We start from the raw sequence: 16,486 nt of genomic DNA, 5'->3' as shown, positions 1-16,486 counted from the left end.
ACAAATGCCAATTTTCCCAAAAATTTATGTAGAATTTAAATTCAATATTAATTACAATCACACAGGATTTTCCCTATGAAGTTGACAAGTAGATTCTTATATTCAAAGGAGAAAATGTGCAAGAATTGTTGACAGTTATGAAAAAGGAAAGCAATGAGGTAGAAATTCTCTGATATATAAAACTGTATAATAAACTATTATAATTGAAATATTTAAGAATAAACATATAGAATAGATATTCACTTTGAAAGAGGATAGTGTTCTGAAACCGGCCCATGCATTTAGGGAATTTACTATATACAGTAAAAGAGTGTAAAAATACCGATTACAAAAAATAGTACTGGGCTGACTAACTATACATTGTAATATAAGAAAGGTAGAGAGCTACCTCACAATACTAAAACAAATCCAGATGATTTATCCCAACAAAATTACAAAAATCACTTGAATATGTTAAAATATATTTATAAGTGAAGAAAATATGAAAGTATGCATATTGAGATAGGAAAGTCATTCTTAAGACACAAAGTACAAAATCTGTAAAATAAATGATAAATAAACTTGACTACATCAAAATAAAAACAGAAACTTTCTCTACAATAAAAGACAAGTTAGAGCATGGAGACAACACACACCACAACTGTAACAGGCAAGAGAGCGTAACGGGCGGGACAGTCCCTGAGACGTCCGTGAGGAAAATTCAGGGACGCGGTGGCGAGAGGACTGAACAAATAGGTTGAAGAAGAGGAAACGCAAACAGACAAGAGACACGAAAAAATGTGCAACCTCCAGGGACAAGACACGTTTTCATTCATCAGTTTGGCAAACTCTGTAAATACTGATGCTATTTAGGACTGATGGGAGTGTAAAAGGCCAGCATTTTGGGAGGACAATTTGGTCACATCTTCTCAAATGAAAATGTGCAATACCTTAAACCAAAAAATTCTACTTCCTACAAACAGGCTGTTCAAGGATGTTTATTTTGCATTGTTTATAATAGCAACACAAATATGTAAAATAAAATAAACAACCCAAATGTCTATCAACATGGAAAAGGGTAAACTATCACTATTCAGCAGTTTAGAAATGAGGTCGTCCTAGATACATTAATATGGAAAGTTCTCCCAAGATTATATTGTTACGTGGAGAAAGCAAATTGCAAAAGCATGAATATACAGGATACCGTTTATGTTAACCAATTGTGTTAACTCAGATGAAACTCAAATTACAACAAAGCAAATTAGGCAAAAAACTGTCGGGAGAGATGCACGCAGCAAACAGTTCCAACGTCATCTTTGGGGCGGGCTCTGGGCCCGGTGGCGGGGAGCGGGTGGCCATGTGGGAGGACTTCTGCTGCAGCTGTAAGTTTCATTGTTCTAAATAACAGAACATGTTCATGTATTATTTGTGCAATTAGAATATAATCAAATACAAATATGAAGGATTTTATTTGGTTTGAAGCAAAGAACAGGCGTACGTGTGAAAGCACCTGCTGGGTCTTCAAGATGCCTAGCATGAATTCCTGGGCTGCTTCCCCGGTCACAAAGGCCCCCGGAGGCAGAAAGAAGAGAGCTCAAGTCTCTGCCCAGTCATGAGAGGTACCTTGTTCCCAGGGCAGAGGATGAGCGTATGTGTGTGTGAGAGAGACAGAAAGAGAGGTGTTGATGTTTGCTTTCTGACCCTGAAACATCAGTATCCAGATTTTTCCACACTATGCTGTCCTCTGTGCCAGCAGGAGCAAGGATGATGTGGCATTTCTGAGAGCAACATCCATCTTTTTCTGGAGTGTATTCCATGCCACTGATTCCCATTCTGCCAAGTTTGCCGCTGGCACTTTCTAGATCTCACCAGAAGGTGTCAGCAGAACGTTTCAGACACCGTTCAGGACTCTGGTTTCTTCCTCCAAAGGTTCTTAAGGGTTTGTGGACAGAAACATTGAGAGGCTGAGGCCATCCAGTCAAGCTGTTAGGAGTGACACATGTAGGAAGCGATATTAAATTCAGGGTTGCCACCTAGCCAACGGAAAGTTAAGACTGCCAGTGGAGAGATAAGTCCTGATTTCTGAAATATTGAGGTAAAGTGTACATTTCAAAACTGATCAAATGTAGTACTTCTCTCCCATCAATTCCCAACAGCCAGTGAAGTAATTAGTCTGTAGGGAATCCAGGGAGACGGGAAAGGGCAGTGCAGTCTTCTCGTCACCCATCACCCCTCAAATGAGGTCGATGCAGTGGAGGCAACCTCAATCCAAATTTATAGATGCCCAGAGAGGTAAGTCAATTCCCCAGGATCACACAGTCAATGAATGGCAGAGTCAGGACTTGAACTCATGACCTGTGGCTCTGAATCCAGTGCTTACTCTATTCTGCTACATGTTCAAGGGAGCTTTCTGGAGGAGGGTGCTTGGGGCTGGGCGTTGACCATACGGCATGTTTGGCCCTTGTGAACACCTGAGGGGGCCCAGCATGGTTCTCACTGTTCACAGGCGACCAGACACTGTTGGGCCAGGAGGGGACGGGCCATGGTATGCTTCAGTTCTGTTTCAGCTCTGAACTGCTGATGTCTTGCTCTGGACCTTCCTCTCTCCGAGCCGGAGTGCAGGAAAGAGTGTGTCAGACTCTAGGGTCGCTGACAGGCCTCCCAGTTCTGGAGCTCTGTGACCGAGTGACTTCCAGAAAGACAACTGTGTGAGACTGTGAAGCCTTGTTTCTCCGCTGGTCGGCTCAAGGAGCCTCGTGGTAGTGCTGGACTAAGGACTCTGGGCCTCACCCTGCCTGAGGACTCTGGACTCAGTGGGTGCAAAAGACTGTGTTGCTGAAGTTCACTGAACTGCACCTGGCCTCAGGGGAAGTGGACGCTCAGTCCTCAGAGACCAGGGAATACCTGTGAGCAAAAGCCTTTGGCCTTGGATTGCTGAGCCCACCTTCTGAGAGCCCAGGATCATGGAGGAAGAACCTAGGAATAGAGAGAGCAAGGTCCTTGTCAGCCAGGAAGGTAAGTCCTCCCTTCATCCTGGAGAAAGGCTCAGAGGGGAAACGTAGACGGGCTTCTTCAGAGCTAAAGCAGCTGCTCCCAGAAGGACGAGGCTGATCCACATGTGGGCCACCTGATTCCCTCCTGTGGGCCACCTGATTCCCTCCTGTGGGCCGCCCCATTCCCTCCTGTGGGCCCCTCGATTCCCTCCTGTGGGCCGCCCCATTCCCTCCTGTGGGCCGCCCCATTCCCTTATGGGCTGTCCTGCTCACCTGCTAAGAGCAACCCTGCCCTTTTCCAACCAATCTGACTGCCTCCAGGAGAACTCCACCTGCCTCTGTGTGCTGTCTCCCTGAGGATCGAGTGTCCCTCTGTCCAACTTGGTCAGAGCTGGGATTCCCTATGGAACTCCCTAGGTCACTCTGGCTCCAAACTGGTACTGGAATGCAGCACCCCAGGGCTCACCACAGAGAATTCCAGACATCCGCTGAGTCACTACTCACTTGGTCCCAGAGCCTTTGTTTATATCTGTAAAATGGAATTACTTCTATCTTCTTCACAGCATTCTGTGGAGGAGCCTAAAGGCGTTAGCATAAGAGAAGCACCAGCCCAGCGAGTGGTCCTGTTGTGGACTGTACGATTCCTTCCATGTCTGATATCCCTCCAACAGCCCCTCCCGAGTAGGATCGTGCTTCCCACCCGTTGGTAGCAGGCTTGGCAATGTGACTTGTTTTGACTAAAGAACTCTGAGTGGAAGTGATCTGTGCTTCTTCCAAGAGGAAAGTAAGGAACCATCGTATTGTTCTCTCATTGATCTTCTCCCTTGTCCAGGAGACTGGCGGGTCCCATGTATGGACTGCTTCTAAATTCTGAGGCCCTAGCTGAGCAGAGCTGAGACCAACTTGCAGCGGGCTTTAGGTGTGGGTGAGAAACAATCCTTTGCTGTCATACACCACTAGGATTTGGGATCATTTGTTACAACAACACCTCTTAGCCCATGCTGACTGATGTAAGCACATAGAGGGCCAGCAGCATATGCTGCTCCCCTTTAAGGATGAGGAGTCTCTTATACTTAGTATAATGAATCAGGATGGACGATGCTCCAGGTTTCAGAGGCAGAGAAGGGTAAGGCCTGTTTGGGAGCAACAGGGGGCCGAGAGCAGTGTCTGGGAGTAGCACTTCCGGGAGTGATGGAGGAGGCGAAGGGGGCAGGTGGAGGGCCCTCGATGTCAAGCTGGAAGCTGTGATTTATGCAGCAGGCTCAGGCCCTGGCAGGAGGAGTGAGTTCGTCAATACATGTAGAGGTACTGGGGTCATGGGTTGAAGACCTGGAGGGACCGTGATGTTGCATTCTTGGCTGTGTTTCAATGTAAAAATAGTTTCATTACTTATCTTCCAAGTCTTTCAGTAATAACGAAATTTTGTGAGTGCCTTATTTAGGAGGAGGTGTCACCTATCCCATTTTAGGTGTGCAGGTGGAGGCCATGCCAATTATCCCAGGGTATTTGCACAGGCGGAAGGCTTAAGACAGGTCCCCAGGACACGTAGTGGAGGGGGATGGCATGGGCCCGGGAAATCAGAGGTTGGAGGCAGAGCCCAGGTGCATGGTCGGGCTGGGTGGGGTGGGCTGCCTGAAGGGCAAAGCCGCATGGAGAAGACCTCTGTCCTTGCCCCCTGCCCAGGCTTCTCCATAGGCAGCAGACTGTCACACAATCAGCTTGTTGGGGCCGGGACTGCTGCCGAAGGCTGCATTCTGTTTGTCTAGCGTTAATGAGAATATTATCTCCAAGAAGAGACACTCTCCTTGGTGGCACAGTGTGATCATGGAAGACGTTTATCTTGGTAAGCGTGAAGCCCAGCCACAGAGATCTGAGTGGAAGGAACACAGATTTCTGCTCCTTGTTAATTTCATGGTTGACCTAACTGTTTTAAGTGATTATAGCACTGGTGAGGTGTGCTTGAAATGCTCTTTTTTTTTTCCAGACAGTTCTTCACTTTCTTTGTCCCAAAAGATTCACTCTTGATTGAAAGCACAAGTTCCCTGTCTTTGGGCTTCCTGGGCATCATCATTTGTGGAAACGTCCATTTTGTGTGCCATAGGAGGGAGAGCGTTGAAGAGAGGAGAGTGATGATGATGATGAGAAGAGATGACTGCTGCATTCCCCAACAGTCCTTACGCCAGGCTGGGCTGAGGGCCTGCATTCAGCACATTGTTTTGGTGAATTCTTCCAACAATTCATGAGGCGGGCACAGCCAGCTGGACTGTGCGCAATATGAGGGCAGGGCTCATTTACCGCAGCATCCGGTCATCTAGAGCAAGGGATAGCACATAGTAGGAGCTCAATAAATATTTGCTTTAAAAAAGGGATATCATTATCATCCACATTTTTAAAATAATGAAACTGATGCTCGGGAGATTAGGAGACTTGCCTGAGGCCACACAGGTTGTAGGTGGCAGAACCGGAGTGGGAACTCAGATCTCTGGGACACAAAAGGTTGCAATCTGTCTTTGGGGATGGAAAAATTCAGCCTTTCCTCAACGGCCAAGATAGACAGGGGAGAGGTGTTAGAGAAGGTGGCACTTTGGAAAGGTACCGGAAGAACTTATCAACAGAGTGGGCTACATATTTTTTAATGGATTGTGATTTAGGCTGCACATCAATTTTGGAAATCTTGCAGCAGTATTTTCCAAAGGTGGCCACATGTGCTCTGTTTACAATGTTACACAGACTTGCCTCCATCGAGAGGTGGGGCCTGGGTTCCCTCCCCTTGAAGACAGGTAGACCTCAGTACCTGCCTTGACCAACAGTGTGTGACTTCTGAGATCAGTCCTACAAGGCAACACAGCTTTGTCCTGCACCTCTCTTGGAACACAAACCTTGGAAGTCTGAGCTGACTGGTAAGAAGTCTGGCTCCCCTGGGGCTACCAAGCTGGGGAGGCCACGTGGACAGGCCGTTCAGAGATAGAGATGCCTGAAGATGCCCAGTGTCCCGACTGCCAGCTGTTTGCATCTCCCTAGTGTCAACTGCCAGAGATGGAAGTGAGGGGGAGAGGGAGGAACAGAGCCATCAGGTGATTCCCGCCCTGGCCTTCAAGCTACCCCAGTTGATGCAGAGTGGAGAGAGATGGGAAATCTCCACTGAGCCTGCCCAAATTGAAGCTCTGTGAGCCATATAAATGTTGCTGTGATTTCTTGTGCTCTTGATGGAAGTGGTGGCCTGGAAGGCAGGTAAAGTGGGAGTGGAGGGTGGAGATGTTCCAGATCCTGCTGCGCTCTGCCCAGTAGTGCCGCTCTGTGAAAAGTCCCAGCCTCAATGGGACCCCTGGGCCACTGAATTTAGCACTGCCACCTCCCCATCTGTCTGCAGTGATGCCATGGTTCTCTACCCCCTCACACAATGGATAAGCCCACTGCCTCGAGGACAGTGCGTTAGCAAGGATCCCTTCCCACCCCTACAGCATCACTTTCCCCCTTGTCTGGATCATTAATATCAACCTTGAACAACTTTTTATTAATCCTACCCTTAAAAAAATACTCTTGGGGCCGGCTTCTTGGCTGAGTGGTCAAGTTCGCACTCCGCTTCGGCAGCCCCGGGTTTCGCCGATTCAGTTCCTGGGCGCGGACATGGCACTGCTCATCAAGTCATGCTGATGTGGCATCCCACATAGCACAACCAGAAGGGCCTGCAACTAGAATACACAACTATGTACTGGGGGGGCTTTGGGGAGAAGAAGGGGGGAAAAAAATAAAAATTGGCAAGAGTTGTTAGCTCAGGTGCCAATCTAAAAAAAAAAACTCTTGACTCTGTTTCTTTTGGGCCTCTTTTTTGCTCCCATTTTTAGCAAAATATTCTCAAAAGTTTGTCTACATTCACAATCTATACTCACTCTCATCCTGTTACTCTTGAACCCGTTCCAATTAGCTCCATTGACCAAAAGTAGTCTTGTAAGGTCTGAGTGACCCCTGCATGGCCAAATCCAAGGACTAGTCCTTAGTTTCCATATGACTTAATCTGACATTGTCATTGCATGGGCTCATGCCCTCCTTCTTGAACCCTCTCTCCTTCACCTGTCCAAGGACTTCCCCTTCTCCTCAGCCTCATGTTCTGGTCCCCTCTCATCCCGCAGCCTCCATGTGTTGTGCCCACAGCTCACTGCCTGGGCTCCATCTCTCTCCATCTGCTCCCTCCAACTCTGTGCTCTTGTCTCTCCCCTGGCATTACAAACAGCATGTGGGTAGTGACAGGTCTCAAACTTGCATGTCCAGTCTGGGCCTTGCTGTCTGGAGCCAGAACTCCAGCCTCCTATGGCCAATGGCCTGGTTGATCACTTACTTGAAGTCTAAGAGACATCTCAAACTTTACATTCTCACATCCAAATTTCTGATCTTCCCCCTCAAACCTGCTCCTGCCACAGTTGCTCAATTAAAAGTCACTCCAGGGGTCGGCCCGGTGGCGCAACGGTTAAGTTCGCATGTTCTGCTTCTCGGCAGCATGGGGTTCACAGGTTCAGATCCCAGGTGCAGACATGGCACCGCTTGGCAAAAGCCATGCTGTGGTAGGAGTCCCGTGTATAAAGTAGAGGAAGATGGGCCAGAGGAAGATGTTAGCTCAGGGCCAGTCTTCCTCAGCAAAAAGAGGAGGATTGGAAGTAGTTAGCTCAGGGCTAATCTTCCTCCAAAAACAAAAAAACAGGTTCCTCTGACCAAAAATTATGGAGTTGACTTTGACAGCTCTGTTTTTCTCAAACCTGACTCCCAGTGCATCAGCAAATCCTTTTGGCTTTACTGTGTAAATATAGCTTCACATCCCTTCCATGGCCACCACCCTAGCCCAAGCTCCAATCATCTCTCAAAGAATTATTAAAGCAGCCTCCTAAAAGGTGTCCCTACTCTGCCTTCTGCAGCCCTACCACCTACACTTCAAACACCACTAGAGTGACTCTATTAAAGGTTGTCTGGACTATGCCTCACTAGGAGGGCATGCCACACCCATGCAATGTCCCTCTGGCCCCATCGCTCTCCTGCTCCACCTCACTCTGCCCTGCCCATAGCTCCCTCTGAACCATCCACATGACCTCCCTGATATTCCTCAAAAGTTGCAGCTCTGCTCTTATGTTGGTCCATCTGGAACATCTTTTTCCCAAGTGTCACCAGGGCTTGTCCCACTTGCTTTTGGACCTTGCTCAGGTGTCATGTCTCAGTAAGGCCTTCTCTGACTGCCCTATTTAACATCGACCCAACCCCCAGCACCACCACTTCTTTTATTTTTCTTCATAGTCCTTTTTCTGTAATGTATGTGTACATTTACCTTTTTATTTCATTTATCATATCCACACGCACATACCAGAATGTAAGTGTCACCAGGACAGGAATTCCTTTGTTTTGTTCATGGCTGTCTTCCCAGCACCTAGAATAGTGCCTGGATATAGTAGGTGTTCAATAAATATTATCGAAAGAATTTGCTCTGGTTCTCCAGTGTGGTGATCTGTTTGGAACAACTACATCGCCTTTACTTTTGCATGTGCTTACACAAGGATGTCGATATTTGCTCAGCATTGGGATTTGAGCTGGGCTTTCACAGATACTTGGTATGCTCATGTTAAACACATTTAGCCCTAGACTAATAATGTGATAGACTCTTTGTTTACCTACAAAGCAGCATCCCCCTCATCTTACTTGCAAGAGAATAACTCCTACAACTCAGCAACAAAAAGACAAACAACCCAATTGAAAATGGGCAAAGACCTTGAATAGACATTTCTCTAAAGAAAATAACAAATGGCCAATAAGCATATGAAAAGATGTTCAACATCATTAATCACTAGAGAAATACAAATCAAAACCACAATGAGATACCACTTCATACCTATGACAATGGCCATAATGTTTAAAAATGGAAAATAAGTATTGATGAGAATGTAGAGAAATTAGAGCCCTTGTGCACACTCTTTTGTTTGTTTCAGCATTATTCACAATAGCCAAAAGGTGGAGACAACCCAAGTATTCATCAACAGATGAATGGATAAATAAAATGCATTATATACATACAATGGACTATTATTCAGCAATACAAACGAATGAAGTTCTGATACATACTACAACATAGATGAACCTTGAAAACACTATGCTAAGTGAAATAACCCAGACACAAAAGGACAATATTGTATGATTCCAATTATATGAAATATCTAGAATAGGCAAATTCATAGAAACAGAAAGTAGATTAGAGATTACCAAGGATTGGGGGGAGGGAAAAATGGGGATTTATTGCTTAACGGACACAGAGTTTCTCTTTGGGATATGAAAAAGTTTTGGAAACAGATAGTGTTGAAGGAGGGCCCCAGACAGAGCAAATCTGCAAAGTATTTCTCTGTCTCTCTTTTGTTTGTTTGTTGCTTTTAGCTCTTGCCACTCAAGGAAATCCCTGTTAAAACACCAGCTGAACACAAGCTGAGGAACAGAGACTTCAGTGACAACACACTATAAAGAATACAGTCTTTGCAATAATATTTTGGGAAAGTCACTAAAGGAGCAATTACTAAAAGCATGAAACCCTAGGGGAGGGGAGAACTTTATTTCCAGAGTGACCATGTGATAATATTCAAATGTGCAGTTTTCAACAAAAAAATCACAAGGCATACAAAAAAAAAAAAACAGGAAAAGAAGATCCATTCGAAGGAACAAAATTAGCTTAAGGGACAGAAACTGTCCCTTAAGAGATACAGACATTGGACTTATTAGGCAAAGATGTTTTAAAAAGTGTCTTAAGTTTGCTCAAAGAGTTAAAGGGAAATGCAGACAAAGATGTAAAAGGAAATCAGGAAAATTATGTACAAAAAAATGTTAATATCAATAAAGAGATTGAGAATATGAAAAGGAACCAAACAGAAATTCTGGAGCTGAAAAGTACAATAACTGAAATGAAAAATTCAGTAGAGGGGTTTAACAGCAGATCTGAGCAGGTAGAAGAAAGAATCAGTGAACTTGAAGATAGGACTATTGAAATTATCAAATCTGAGGAGGAGAAGGAAAAAAGATTGGAGAAAAGTTAACAGAACCTAAAGAACCTCAGGGACATCATCAAATGGACCAATATATGCCTATGGGAATCCTAGAAGAAGAAGAGAGAGAGAAAGGGTCAGAAAGAATATTGGAAATAATGACCCAAGCAACCTGGTAATGGACCAGAAGCCTCCAGGGACAGGGCCTGTGTCCAACAGGTATTCTGGGCCTTCTGCCCTTAGAGAACACCCAGGAGCTGCAGCCATCACACCTGCTCAGAGGCGTGTGAGGGTGTGTGCGTGAGTGTGTGCTGTACATGTGTATGTTTGTGTGTGCATGTGTGTATACATTGGGGGTGGGGTGCAGTTCCGGCTCTCAGCCCCTCTTTCTGGAAACTGGGCTCTCCAGGGCCTCAACATGATGCTGACTGCTCTCCCACCTGGAGTGGTCACAGCCCCTTCTCTGAACCTCAGTCTTGCTCCAACAGTCTTTCATCACACCCTTTGTCAACTGAGGCACTTAGAAACAGCAAGAGAAGCACCATTTTTGCTGACAATGCTGGAGAATGTTCTGCTCCTCTCAGGACTCTTGGGTGTGGGCAGAAGCTCAGCCATGTTCTCGTGGTGTGACTGCCCAAGTCCCAGCTTTGCTTTGCTCTTTAGGTGGAGGAACTTGGTGAAGGCTAATCTGCACCAGTCCTCCTGCGCAGAGTGGAAACTCAGCCCTGTCTCCCAGGACGGGACTGCAGGGCCTTCCACACGCCTGTGCGGCCTTCCTGCCCAATGGCTCTCGGGTGTGGTGCAGGCTCTGGAGCAGGCTGCTTCATTGGCATTTTGACTCAGCATACTACCCACTTTGGATGTGGTCCTGTCTTCTCATCTGTGGGGTGTGATAACGTGGCCTACTCCATGCACAGGCAGGGAGGGGTAACAAGATGAATCTGGGTTCTAGCGTTTAGAACAGAGCCTGGTTCTTGGCATGCAGGCAACATGTGCCTGCCAGTACAAGATGGTGACAATTTATGCCTAATCAAGACACTTTAGTGTGTGAAAGGAATTGCTAGCAACAATTAACAGATGTGAGTGAATCTGTGACAGGTATGACTTTGTCACCTGGGTCCCATTGCTGTTCCTAACACTGTGGCACATGGTGTCCACTAACACCCTCCTTCACGACCCCCATGCAGAGTGCCTGTTGGTCCTCACTCTCTTAGCTCTGATTAACAGGCTGATAAAAAGACCATGAGCCCAACGCCCAGGAAAGGTCGGGGAGGGGCCACCACCTAAGTCCACCTCGGTGAGGGCAGCTTCTCACGCCTCGTGAGGAGACTCCCACAGACCCTGGGTCCCTGGAAGAGCTGGGTCAGATTCCCCTGTCCCAGCCTCTTTTGATGCCCCTGCAGAGGGACAGGATGGGGTGCAGCACACCAGTGGGGGTGGCTGGCACTGCCAGGGTTGGGGAAACTTGCCCTACATCCATTAGGTTCCTCAGGTCTGCACCATCCACTACAGTGCCAGGAGCCACAGGCAGCTGATGGACATTTGAAGTGTGGCCGTCCACACTGAAACGTGGTGTGAGTGGAAAATACGCATCACATTTGGAAGACTTTGTAAGAAAAGAGGATGTAAAATATCTTGTTAATAATTATATTGATTACACGTCAGAGTGATAGTATTTGGGACATAATAAAAAATACTATTAAAATGACTTTCACCTGCTTCTTTTTGCTTTTTAAATGCAGCCACTGAAAAAGTGTACGTGGGGACCGCACACTGCTCCTACAGGACAGTGCTGCCTCAGATTCTCCTGGGCCCTGCGCAGTCTGAGGGCAGACTGGGAGGCTCCCAGACAGGGACTGCTGCCCCTGGCCCTGAAGGCTGTCTGATCCCCCGTGAGGGGCCTTGCACGTGTGCCTTCCACCCTCCCAGCCTGCCTGCAAGCCTCATCATCCCAGTTTACGAAATGAAGAGGCAAGGCTTTGAAAGGCTCAGTGAGGAGGTGGCAAAGCAGGTGCAGACCCAGCCTGCCCCACCACAGACCCTCCCACCTCAGCACACCTGTGCCTGCTTCTGGACTCAGGTGCCTACCTCTCCCTCCCCCATAAAATTCACCCATTTTAGGTGTAAATTCAATGATTTATAGTTAATTTATAGAGCTGAGCAATCATCACCACATTCCAGGTTTAGAACGTTTCCATCACCCCATTCCCAGCCCTGGCCCATTCCTCCGCAGACAGACACCATTCTACTCTGTCCTGGCACCACTTGTTGAAATGACTCTCCTTTCCCTCCACTGAATTGCTTTGACATTTTTGTTGAGAATCAAATAACCATAAATGTAAGGGTTTATTTCTACATTCTCAAGTCTGTCCCATTGATGTATATGTTGGCCCGTATGCCAGTACTACACTGTTTTTTGTTTGTTTTTTGCCAAAGCTTTATTCTAAGTTTTGAAGTCGACAAATGTAAGTCCTCCAATTTCATTCTTTTTCAAAATTCTTTTGGCTATTTTTGCCCTCAGGGATAAGCTTGCCAATTTCTGCAAAAAAAAAAAAAAAAAAAACCTGCTGGGATTTTGTAAAGGATTGCATCGAATCTATAGAGGCTTTGGAGAGAATTGCCACCTTGATAATACTGCGTTGTCCAGTCCATGAACACGGCCTCGCTTTCCATTTGTTCAGTCTTCACTGGGTTCCCTCGGCAGTGTGGTGGTTTCAGTGTACAGGTCTCGCACTCACAGCATCAGGAGCATCGGGGAGGCTCAGGGTCTGGCGGATGAGGAGGCACATGCCCTCCCCACAAACACGCACTGCAAAGTAACATCAGGATGAAATACCCCTTCATTATGTCCCTCAAGAGCAGAGGGAAATTTTTTTTCAATACCTAACTCTAGCAAATGCAGATTTACCTGTAGCACAATAGTATAAGAACTCAGCTAAACAGGTTGGTATTGTAAAACAGAAGCCAGGTTACGTTTGTTCTGTTGTCAAGAGAGCAATTCAAAACAATTCTGAATTCTGCTCGCCCTCTCGTGGCTGCATCTGGTACCACCGTGGCAGAGGGAAGCTGTCCAGGGGCCCCATGCCCAGGGCCCCTCTGGGGTGGCTGAGTCGGGGCAGCTGCACAGACGTCCTGTCATGAGTGGGAGGGAGGGGCTGTGGAAGTGACTGAGAAGGGGGATCAAGTCTCACCCCCTCCATGCTTCTCCCTTCAGCCTGGTTGTCCTCTGAGGACCCCTTTCTTCCCAATGCACTGAGAGCATTTCTAGGTGCAGTTCTACCACAGGACACCACAGGTTACCCGACAGCACCTTGACAAAATGTGTTCACTGAGCCCAAAACATTAGTGAGCAAGAGAAGCAGCTAAATAACCAGAAGGCTGTCAATCATATCTTAATAACGCTGGGAATAAATAAACAACCGTGAGACAATCCGCTTAACCAGTTGCACCCTTAAAATACTACTATTTTTCATGTAAAACATCTTTTGTTGTTTTCTGATTATAAAATTATTTCATGTCAAATAAAATTTGTAAAAATATCAAAAATCATAGAGGAAAAAAAGTCATAATCCTACTACCCAGTAATAACCGTTGTAAAATGTTATATGCATTTATATGTGTGTGTTTATATCCGCTTGAAACTAAATTATATACAAATATGTTCACTATAATATGTGTATTCATATATAAATGTATGTGTATGTGTATTCATATATAAATTCATATATAATGCTATTGAAATTTGCTTTTTAAACTTAACATTACACCATAAGCATCATTTAATGTCAATAAACAGATGTCTACAACATCATATTTTCTTTCCTACATTCTATTCCATTGCACAATAGTACTTTAATAATCAGTTCTCTAATTTTGTTTATTTCATTCATTTCCACCTTTTAAGTACTAATGTGAAATGCTCTAATGAACATTGGATCAGTTAGGATGTTTTGGGCTTCAGGTAACAGTAAATCCAAATGAAAGTGGTTTAAACAATAAGGATAGTGCAGAGCCTTATGTAACATGAAACCTAGAGGTGGGAAGTTCCCAGGGGGACTGACAGAGAGATTCACTGATCCCATATTTTAAGTGCAAGAGGAAACCACTGGAGGATTTTTTAAAACATTTTCAAAAATGTTTGCACTTTTGAAAGCTCCTTCCACCTGCTGTGCAGACATCGTATGTAGTGTGGGGCAAGTGAGGGAGCAGTGGTGAGGCCATTGCCATAACTCAGGAGCAAAGATGGGGACTTATGGTCAGGTACTAGCAGTACAGACAGAAGACATGGATGTGGATGTATTTTGGAGGTAGGGCCAACAGTATTGACAGTGGGGTTGGGCAAAGTCTCCCAGGTTTTTATGTTGAGCAAATGGGTGGAAAGGATGTATTTCTTGGGATAGAAAAGCTGAAAGAACAGGTTGTAAGGAAATCAAATGTTCTATTTTGGATGTATTAAGTTTGAGATGTTTATTGAACACCCATATGAATATGTAAAGTAGGCAAGTGGATATGAGTGAACAGAGCTCAGTGGAGCAGACAGAGCTGGAGACACAAATTTGAGACTCATCAGCACACAGATAGTGTCTAATGCTAGGTAACTGGCTGAGATCACTGCAGAGAGGTGTAGACAGAGGGGCAGAGGGCACAGGATGGATCTTTGCAGCATTCAGACACTTACAGGTCAAGCAAAGGAGGCAGCCAACCAAGGAGATTGAGTGGGAGGGTGGTAAGGCAGGATGAAAACAGACGAGTCATGGAAGCCAGGCAGAGAATGCTTCAGAATGGACTGGTCAATTGGGTCAAACACGACTGAGAAGTCAGATAGAAAAGGATGGAACAATGAGCATCAGATTTGACAACACATAATCATTGGTGGCCTTGAGAAAAGAAGTTCTTGGTGGAGATGTGGGAGAGAAGACAAGTAGAGTGGGTTGAGAAGAGAATAGGATGTGAAATGGAGAGTCAGTATAGACCTGTGCTCTCTAATATGGAAGCCACCAATCACATGTGACTATTTAAATTAAATTAAATTAAAAATTCACTCCTTAGTTGCACTAGCTACATTTCAAATGCTCAACAACCACATGAGACTAGTGGCTAGCCAATTAGACAATGCAGAGACAGAACATTTTCACCATTCCAGAAAATTCTATTGGACAGCATTGCTATAAGACAATAATTTTATGAATTTTTGCTGGAAAGAAAACAGAGAAATGGGCTTTTAGTTGGAAGGTGAGCAGGTGTCAAACAACAGTCTTTTTTTGTTTGTTTTGTTTTTAAGTGATATGCTAGAATATAACTAAATCCTGATGAGAATGAGCCATTAGAAATGGAACAATGGATGATAGAAGTCAGTGAGGTGTGAAGACCTTGAGAAAGCTGGAGGAAATGGGACCTGTTGAGAACTGTGAAGAGTCTGAGATTTTACGCTGTTTACAAGCTCACAAGTTAGCCTGCTGAGTTTCATGGATGCTGGCAAAAGATGCATGCCTACCCTTTGCTTCAGGGGGTACATATCACCTCCATCTTCCAAGGCTGTTTGTTGTACAAATATCCTTGAAAAGATCATCAGAACAAAAGTCAGTGACTCACAAGATGTGCAGAAATACAAGAAACCACAGAGAACCACATACCAACGGGAGCCAGAAGAAAGTTGAACATCTTGACTGTGGATGGGAGCAGGGACAGGCATCTAGAATGAGAGGAGGCCAGCTGACGGCATGAGTCCAGATGCAGGGAGGGGGAAATTTTGATAGTGGGATGACAAGGAGTTCTGGTGTGATGGAGTTTATTTTTCCAGTGAAGTGTGACGGAGTGGGGAAGCAATGCTGGGAATGTGAGGGCAGCAGAGAGTATATTGATTACATGATATGAATACATGATATGTATATAAATGTGTATATATATATATATATATGTATATAAAAAGGGACTTTGCAGGTGTGATTAAGGATCTTGAGATGGGGAGAGTATCCTGGATTATCTGAGTGGGCTCCATGTAATCACAAGGGTCCTCATAGAGAAAGAGGGAGACAAGAGAGTCAGAAGAGAGAAGCAGAGGCTGGCGTGATGCCAGGCTACAAGCTACAGAATGGGCAGACTCAAGAAGCTGGAAAAGGTGAGGGAACGGATTCTCCTCCAGAGCCTCCAGAAGGAACACAATCCAGCCAACATCTTGATCTTACTCCAGTATCATGGGCTGAATTGTGTCTCCTCCAAATTCACATGTTGAAACCCTAACCCCCCACCCCCCAAGTACCTCAGAATGTGACTGTATTTGGAGATAGGACCTTTAAAGAGGTAATAAAGGTAAAAGGAAGCTGTTAAGGTAGACTTTAATCTAATCAGTCTGATGTCCTTGTAAGAACAGGAAACGCAGAGAGAGACACACTAGGGGTGTGTGTGCGCAGAGGAAACACCAGGTGAGGGCACACTAGAGAAGATGGCCGTCTACAAGTCAAGAGCAGAGGCCTCAGAAGACATCAAACTTGCGATACCTTGATCTTGGAC

The 16,486-nt window shown here is 45.5% G+C and overlaps 1 long non-coding RNA gene across 1 annotated transcript; it reads right to left on the bottom strand.

Annotated features, from left to right (window-relative positions):
• Positions 1–961: 961 nt before the first annotated feature.
• LOC103550622 (uncharacterized) lies at positions 962–15,399 on the bottom strand. The gene is made up of 3 exons (XR_544834.2): positions 12,601–15,399; positions 3,477–5,283; positions 962–2,955 (listed from the first exon to the last, which is right to left on the bottom strand). It is a non-coding gene; the product is annotated as an uncharacterized lncRNA (long non-coding RNA).
• Between the last annotated feature and the right edge of the window lie 1,087 nt (positions 15,400–16,486).

The sequence above is a fragment of the Equus przewalskii genome, chromosome 1 (genome assembly GCF_037783145.1).
Source record: "Equus przewalskii isolate Varuska chromosome 1, EquPr2, whole genome shotgun sequence".
Classification (NCBI taxonomy): domain Eukaryota; kingdom Metazoa; phylum Chordata; class Mammalia; order Perissodactyla; family Equidae; genus Equus; species Equus przewalskii.
The sequence above is the reverse complement of the archived record's forward strand: the minus strand, read 5'-3'. Positions and strand labels throughout refer to the sequence as shown.